We start from the raw sequence: 9,090 nt of genomic DNA, 5'->3' as shown, positions 1-9,090 counted from the left end.
TTTGACAATGTTGACTGGAATACTCCCTTTCAAATTCTGAAGGTGGCAGGGGTAAAATACAGGGAGCATAAGGCTATTTACAATTTGTACAGAAACCAGATGGCAGTTATAAGAGTCGAGGGGCATGAAAGGGAAGCAGTGGTTGGGAAGGGAGTGAGACAGGGTTGTAGCCTCTCCCCGATGTTATTCAATCTGTATATTGAGCAAGCAGTAAAGGAAACAAAAGAAAAATTCGGAGTAGGTATTAAAATCCATGGAGAAGAAATAAAAATTTTGAGGTTTGCCAATGACATTGTAATTCTGTCAGAGACAGCAAAGGACTTGGAAGAGCAGGTGAACGGAATGGACAGAGTCCTGAAAAGAGGATATAAGATGAACATCAACAAAAGCAAAACAAGGATAATGGAATGTAGTCAAATTAAATCGGGTGATGCTGGGGGAATTAGATTAGGAAATGAGACACTTAAAGTAGTAAAGGAGTTTTGCTATTTAGGAAGTAAAATAACTGATGATGGTTGAAGTAGAGAGGATATAAAATGTAGACTGGCAATGGCAAGGAAAGCGTTTCTGAAGAAGAGAAATTTGTTAACATCGAGTATAGATTTACGTGTCAGGAAGTCGTTTCTGAAAGTATTTGTATGGAGTGTAGCCTTGTATGGAAGTGAAACATGGACGATAACTAGTTTGGACAAGAAGAGAATAGAAGCTTTCGAAATGTGGTGCTACAGAAGAATGCTGAAGATTAATGGGTAGATCACATAACTAATGAGGAGGTATTGAATAGAATTGGGGAGAAGAGGAGTTTGTGGCACAACTTGACAAAAAGAAGGGACCGGTTGGTAGGACATGTTTTGAGGCATCAAGGGATCACAAATTTAGCATTGGAGGTCAGTGTGGAGGGTAAAAATCGTAGAGGGAGACCAAGAGATGAATACACTAAGCAGATTCAGAAGGATGTAGGTTGCAGTAAGTACTGGGAGATGAAGCAGCTTGCACAGGATAGAATAGCATGGAGAGCTGCAATCAAACCAGTCTCAGGACTGAAGACCACAACAACAAACAATGTAGTTTTAGGTTTGGATAGTTAGGAGTGGTAAATGTGTTGTAAGGATAACTCCCATCTGCGCAGTTCCAAAAGCTGGTTGTGGAGGGAATGATCCAGATAGCTTGGGTAATGAGCAACTTTCTCATCCTTTCGCCACCTCCGGATGTGCTGGAGGTGGCGGTCATCTTTCACTGATGAAGGCTGTTTCTGAAAGCTTTATATGTCTTTTAATTGTGGTTGTCTGCAACTTGACATGTCTTCTTCATGGTAAGTAGAAATCTTTCTTTTCCAACATTGTTGGCTTTGAAAAGAGTTTCACTTCTGTATGTCACTTCTGGTTGAACTACTGTCTCATCGAGCTCTATCATTTTGTTAGTTCTTTCTTGCCATGCAGTTTTCTCATCCAAAGTATTTAAAGTGTTTCATTATTTTTACTTTCCTGTTGTTTACTGTTATGTTGTTGATTACTTGTGGATCTGCTACCATTATCTCAGTCTTTTTGAATGATACACTATGTGATCAAAAGTATCCAGACAGCCCCAAAAAGATACAGTTATGTGCATTGTGCTGCCACCTATTGCCAGGTACTCCATATCAGTGTCCTCAATAGTCATTAGACATCCTGAGAGAGCAGAATGGGGTGCTCTGCAAAACTCACAGACACACAGACATGGTCAGGTAATAGGGTGTCGCTTGTGTCATATGTCTGTGCGTGAGATTTCCACTCTCCTAAACAATCGTAGGTTCACTGTTTCCATGTGATAGTGAAGTGGAAATGTGAAGTGACATGTACAGCACAAAAACATACAGGTTGACCTTGTCTGCTGACTGATAGAAACTGCCGACATTTGAAGAGGATCGTAATGTGTAATAGGCAGACGTCTATCCACACCATCACACAGGAATTCTAAACTGCATCAGGATCCACTGAAAGTACTATGACAGTTAGGCAGGAGGTGAGGAAACCAGAAATTCATAGTCAAGTGGCTGCTCATAACACCGTAAATGCCAGACGACACCTTGCTTGTTGTAAGGAGTGTAAACTTTGGATGACTGAACAGTGAAAAAATGTTGTGTAGAGTCACTAATCATGGTACACAACATGGCAATCCGATGGCAGGGTGAGGGTATGGCAGATGTCCGTTGAACGTCATCTGCCAGTGCATGTAGTGCCAACAGTAAAATTTGGTTATGGTGTGGTAGTGTTTTTCATGGAGGGGGATTTCACCTCTTATTGTATTGCATGGCACTATCACAGCAGCAGCCTACATTGATGTTTTAAGCAGCTTCTTGCTTCCCACTGTTGAAGAGCAATTCGGAGATGGCGATTGCATCTTTCAACACGAGCGAGCAACTGTTCATAATGCACAGCCTGTGGTGGAGTGGTTACATGACAATAACATCCCTGTAATGGACTGGCCTGCACAGAGACCTGACCTGAATCCCATAAAACACCTTTGGGATGCTTTGGAACACCAACTTCACGCCAGGCCTCATTGAACAACATTGATACCTCTCCTCAATGCAGCACTCCTTGAAGAATGGGCTGCCATTCCCCAAGATAGCTCGCAGCACCTGATTGAATGTATGCTTATGAGAGTGGAAGCTGTCATCAAAGCTAAGGGTGGGCCAGCATCATATTGAATTCGAGCGTTACCAATGGAGGGTGCCACAAACTTGTAAGTCATTTTCAGCCAAGTGTCTGGATACTTTTGATCACATAGTGTATCTGGAGTCCTATATTACATATTATAAACGTTTGCACAGTTTATCAACACTGACCAGTACAAGCACTTTTTGCATAATCACACTACTTGTAGTAATCAGCTGGTACAGTATTTTGCCATCATGTCTCCCTCGGTACATCAGCATGACGATTCAGCGGGCAACCAGTAGTGTTAATGGAATCAAGGGTGCTTTTGTAGTATTGCTACATGGGAGCTACATGACACCTAGGGAATCTACTTGTCAACACACCAACCTTGGCTGAAATAAATACTGCCTGTACAACAAGCAGGGGGCATCAAATTGCCAACCACTGTGGAGTGGCCTACTGGTATGTGGCCCAAGCCCTATCACCATCTTCTGATGCCATCCTACAGGACTGCCAGCCTTGCAGTCCAGCCTCAGCTCAGATTGACTTAAGGGTCAAACTAGGACCCTTCTAATCACCTACCTGCTAAGTCTCTACCATCAGCAGGTGCTGCCAGTCAGACGTCGGGGCCAGCTTTCACACCCTAGATGCTATCGCTTCTGTCACCCACTGCTGCATAGGTGGGCCATCAGCACATCATACTCTCATAATAATCATGCTAGTATTCAATGCCAGCTCAGGACGTAACCTACCACAGGCCTGACACGCCTACCATATGAAGTTGCTCCACTCCTGCATTGTGATGAACACAGCTGCAGGTGACTGTACGATGATGCACGACTGTCAGGGACCGTGGGTTCCACATTCACCTCCCGCCAATGGATGTGGGTCCAGAATCTCCATTGTAGACTGAACCTAGCAAATAAAACAACTGCTCCCAAGCTGGTTGTGGATTGATTTGCCCTCCTCAACACACTAGAGAATGCTGACCTGTTATAGTCGAGGTGGGTTCTGTGTGTTATCAACTATTTGTGAGGCTGGTCAGCAGTTGTCTTGGCTGTGTGCAGTATGGTTGCCTCCAGGTCCTTGTTTGATATACTTGTGTCATCAGCAAAATCTAGTTTTTTAATACCTCTTGTAAGTCTTCAGTAAGTCAGGATGAGATTCAGAACCAGAAGTGATGAATGTTGACTGTGTGAGAACTTAGTGAAGTTGTTATCCTTTCCATCTTGCCTATCTGTTTGATGCCTCCTTCATTCAGATGTAGTGAACTATACTCACAAACTGTAATTTTCTGGAAAGAATTCTGTGGTCCATGTAAAGTCACAAAAATTATTAGCAAAAGAATTTTTTGTACAGTTGTATATATGTATGATGGAAAGCGAAAAGGTACAACTTGTCAAACATCTTGGATATTGAGTTATTGTAATATTTACATTCATTATTAAATTGTGAGCATACATTTTTAAATGACTTATGGCAGGTTGTCTACTTCTCTCAGAAAAGAGGTAAATAAAAATGTTGTGTGACTAGGGCCTCCCATCGGGTAGACCATTAGCCTGGTGCAAGTCTTTCGATTTGATGCCACTTTGGCGACTAGAAAAGAGGTGTTTTGAGGTAATGCATTAATTTTTAAGTTTCACTTTATTACCATTGTTTAGTTGGACATATTTAAGAAACAAATTCTGGATATTTATTACCATTAAAATGTCTTTTATCAAATGGTATAGTCTTTTAAGGTAACATTACACGTTATGCAGTTAACCCCTTCTGCCCTATAGTCCATCAAAGTGTACATAAATTTAAAATCAAGTCAACAGGCCCCAAATTGAGAGATATTAATGAACCCTGTGCTGCTTTTTTGGCAGAATATTGGAATTTTTATTTTGTGTTGTGGCCAAGTGCAAACTGGAACCATCTGTAGGCACTTATAACTGTGAAGCATTCCATACATATCTGAGAGATTTTGAAAAGAGGTCTCTTGTTGGATCAATGTTATTTCCCCATTACGACAAGAGGTCTGTATTCAAAAGACAGACGCTGATTACTAATAATGATGTTATTGACTCCTGTTGGATTCAAACAACTTTCAAGTTGATACAACCATCTACAGAGTGAAGTAATCAAATGAAACCATAGGGTTCCAGAGATCTTTTCTAGTCTCAAAACATGTGACTTATATATGCAGACTGAAGTGATGAATGAAAATTTGTTCCAAGGCCAGAATTTGAACCCCAGTCTCCTGCTCACTAGGAAGATGTGCTAACCACTAGCCATCCTGGCACAGTTGCTTTGCACAACTTCCTAGACTACCCTAATGCACCTTCCCCCTTAATCCAAATTCCCATTCATGCCTCAGCCCACTTGGTATATCCCCTAAATTCAAACAGCACTGCTCTCCAACTGTTGTGTACCTAAGCATTGGATGAAATGGGGATCCTGGCTAAACCCAGGCATAGGTGCTTTAATCAAATGTCATGCCTCAGCCTGCTTATATTCCCCCTAAACTTAAAACAGCATTGCAAAGGCCCCCCAGATGTCTGGGAATAGCCACTCAGCATCGAATGAAATGTGGGATCCTGCCCGAAATCTAGCAACAGGTACTCTAATCAATTGAAACAGTATGGCTCCAGATACCTTTAAGTCAAATCCCGGCTTTGGTGCAAAGATACATTTGTCACTTCAGTCTGCATATATACATCACAGATATATGAGACTTGGATATTTTAGACAGTATCACGCGTTTTTGCTCGTGCTGAAAATTTTACTTTCCAATAAGAGGTCCCTTTCTGCTTTCCATTTCACATATAAAAGAGGCAACAAAGCAGCCCTGCTAAAAAAAAAAATATTTTTTTTCTATGCTAACTAACACACACACACACACACACACACACACACACACACAGAGGAACAGCAGTGCATGATGTGAGAGGCAACTTGGCCGGGGCAAGGAGGAGGCTGGAGCGAGGAGGGATAGCAGGGTAGGGGTGGAGGATGGTTAAGTGCTGCTGGGGAGTGTGCAGGGACGAGGTGGAGAGAGGGTAGGGCAGCTAGGTGCAGTTGGGAAGTTAGATGGAGGGCAGGGGAGAGAGGTGGGGGGGGGGGGGGGGGAGGTAGCAGAAAAGGAGAGAAGTAAAAAGTCTGGGTGTGTTAGTGGAATAGAGGGCTGTGTAGTGCTGAAATGGGAACAGGAAGGGGACATATGAGTGAGAACAATGCCTAGCGAAGGTTGAGGCCAGGAGGGTTATCGAAAGTAGGGTATATAGCAGGGAGAGTTTCCACCTGCATAATTCAGAAAAGCTGGTGTTGGTGGGAAGGCTCCATATGGCACACACTATGAAGCAGTCATTGAAATGAAGAATGGCGTGCTCAGCAACAAGGTGGTCCAGTTTTTCTTGGTTGCAGTTTTTTGGTGGCCGTTCATCCAGGCATTAGATGCCATGCTCACGTAGTATGCAACACAGTGGTTGCAGCTTAGGTTGTAGATCACATGACTGGTTTCACAGGTAGCCCTGCCTTTGATGGGATAGGTGTTGTTTGTGACTGGACTGGAGTAGGTGGTGTAGGAGAATGTATGGGACAGGTCTCACATCTAGGTATCTAGATCTATTAAGGGGGATAGGACATCAAACGGGCCAACCTGGAGCAGGAAAGGCACCACAGGACATTTTAATTTCCACTGCCTATACTTTTACAAATAAATTCGTAAAACTTTGTCAGCATGACCAGGAAGGATTCAGAATTCACGCCCTACCACCCTTAAAGAGATGTGAGCCATGAAGCAAGGGGTTGGGAGCAGGGATATACAAGGTTTGATGGACAGCGGAATATCACTGTGTATGTGGAGTGGGGGTGGAGGGCAAGGATAGTTGTTTTGAACTGCAGCGAGTACCTGGCGGAACGACTCTGCCAGCTCTCAGATCATCCACCTACAAAGCCTGCCACAGTGACCCCATTCCAGAAATCCAACAGGATCCCCAATCTGTTCTCAGGTCCTTAGGCCCATTCAGAACTTCTACCTGGAGTTCAACTCTCACCTCACCCCTACTACTCCCTACACTCTTTACCTTCTACATCTCTCCTGAAGTCCATAAACCCAACCACCCAGGACACCCCATTGTGGCCGGTTATGTGCCCCTGATGAAAGAATCTCAGCTCTCACAGACCAACACCTTCAGCCTATTACCCACAACCTACCCTCCTATACAGCAAACATTTCCTCCAATTACATTCTCCACCAGGGTTTTGACTACGTCTCATCATGCCTTGAAATGAGAAATGTCCTGCCCACTATCCTTACGCCCTCCCTCCCCCCCCCCCCCCCCCCCCTCACACACAGTGGTATTCCACCGTCCACTGAACCTACACAATATCCTTGTCCATCCCTACACAACCCCAGCTCCCAATCCGTTTCTGATACCTCACATCCCTGTAATAGACCTAGATGCAAGACCTGTCTCATACATCCTCTCACCACCACCACCTACTCCAGTCCAGTCACAAACATTACCTATCCCATCAAAGGCAGGGCTACTTGTGAAACCAGTCATGATTTACAGGCTACGTTGCAACCACTGCTCTGCATTCTTTGTGACATGACAATCAACAAGCTGCCTGTTCGCATGAATGGCCACCAAAAAACTGTGACCAATAAACAACTGGAGTACCCTGTTGCTGAACAAGCCATTCTTCATTTCAATGACTGCTTCACAGCCTGTGCCATATGGATCCTTCTCACCAACACCAGCTTTTCTGAACTATGCAAGTGGGAACTCTTCCTGCAATATATCCTACAATCCCATAACCCTCGTGGCCTTAACAAATGACAGAGCTGATCCTCTTTGGTATACAAAATGGGTCAGAACACTGTTGCAGAAACAACAAAAAATGCAAAATTTAAATGGACCCAAACTCTCCAAGACTGATGATCTTTTACAGAATCTCAAAATTTAGCACGGCCTTCAATGTCAGATGCTTATAATAGTTTTCACAATGAAACTTTGTCTCAAAACTGTGCAGAAAATCCAAAGAGATTCTGGCTGTATGTGAAGTATGCTAGCAGAAAGATACAATTGATGCCTTCTCTGCATGATAGAAATGAAATACTGTCAACAACAGTGCTGCCAAAGCAGAGTTACTGAACACAGCCTTCCAAAATTCCTTCTTCAAGGAAGAAAAAGTAAATGTGCAGAATCGAAATCAAGAACAGTTGCCATCATGAGTAACGTAGAGGAAGATATCCTCAGAGTAGTGAAGCATCTTAAATCACTTAATAAAAGCAAATCTTCTGGTCCAGACTGTATACCAGTTAGGGCCCTTTTGGAATATGTTGATACAGTAGTTCCATACTTAACAATCATACACAACCATTTGCTTGACAAAAGATCCATATGCAAAGACCGGAAAGTTGCACAGATCACACCAGTATTCAAGAAAAGTAGTAGCAGTAATCCACTAAATTACAGACCCATATCATTAACATCTATATGCAGCGGGATTCTGGAACATATATTGTATTTGAACGTTATGAATTACCACCGAAAATGGCCTATTGACACACAGTCAATATGTATTTAGAAAAATTCACTCTAGTGAAACATAACTAGTTCTTTACTCATACAAAGTGTTGAGTGCTACTGACAAGGGATTTCAAATTGATTCCGTATTTCTGGACTCCACAAACAGGTTGTAGTGAAATTGCGTGCTTAAGGAATATTGCCTCAATTATGTAACTGGACTCATGATTTCCTGTCAGAGGGGTCACAGTTTATAGTAATTGATGGAAAGTCATCGAGTAAGACAGAAGTGATTTCTGGAGTTCCCCAAGGTAGTGTTATAGCCCCTTTGCTGTTTCTTATCTGTATAAATAATTTAGGAGACAATCTGAGCAGCCGTCTTAGGTTGTTTGTAGATGATGCTGTCAGTTATCGAATAGTAAAGTCATTTGAATATCAAAACAGATTGTAAAATGGTTTAAAAAGATACCTGTAGGGCGCGAGAATTGGAAATTGACCCTAGATAATAAAAAGTGTGAGGTCATTCACATAAGTGCTAAAAGGAGTCTGCTAAACTTTGGTTACAGAATAAATCAATCAAATCTAAAGGCTACAAATTCAACTAAATACCTAGGAATTACAATTACGAAAAACTTAAATTTGCAGGTACACATAGAAAATGTTGTGGGGAAGGCTAACTAAAGACTGTGTTTTAATGGCAGGATACTTAGAAAATGCAACAGATCTACCAAGGACACTGCCTACACTATATTTGACCATCCTCTTTTAGGATACTGCTGCACAGTATGGGATCCTTAACAGATAGGATTGACGGAGTACACCAAGAAAGTTCAAAGACGTGTAGTACGTCTAGTATTATCACGAAATAAGGGAGAGAGTGTCACTGAAATGATACAGGATTTGGGGTGGATGTCCTTAAAACAATGGTATTTTAC

Source organism: Schistocerca gregaria, chromosome 5, assembly GCF_023897955.1.
Source record: "Schistocerca gregaria isolate iqSchGreg1 chromosome 5, iqSchGreg1.2, whole genome shotgun sequence".
Taxonomy (NCBI): Eukaryota; Metazoa; Arthropoda; class Insecta; order Orthoptera; family Acrididae; genus Schistocerca; species Schistocerca gregaria.
Note: the sequence above shows the minus strand (reverse complement) of the source record.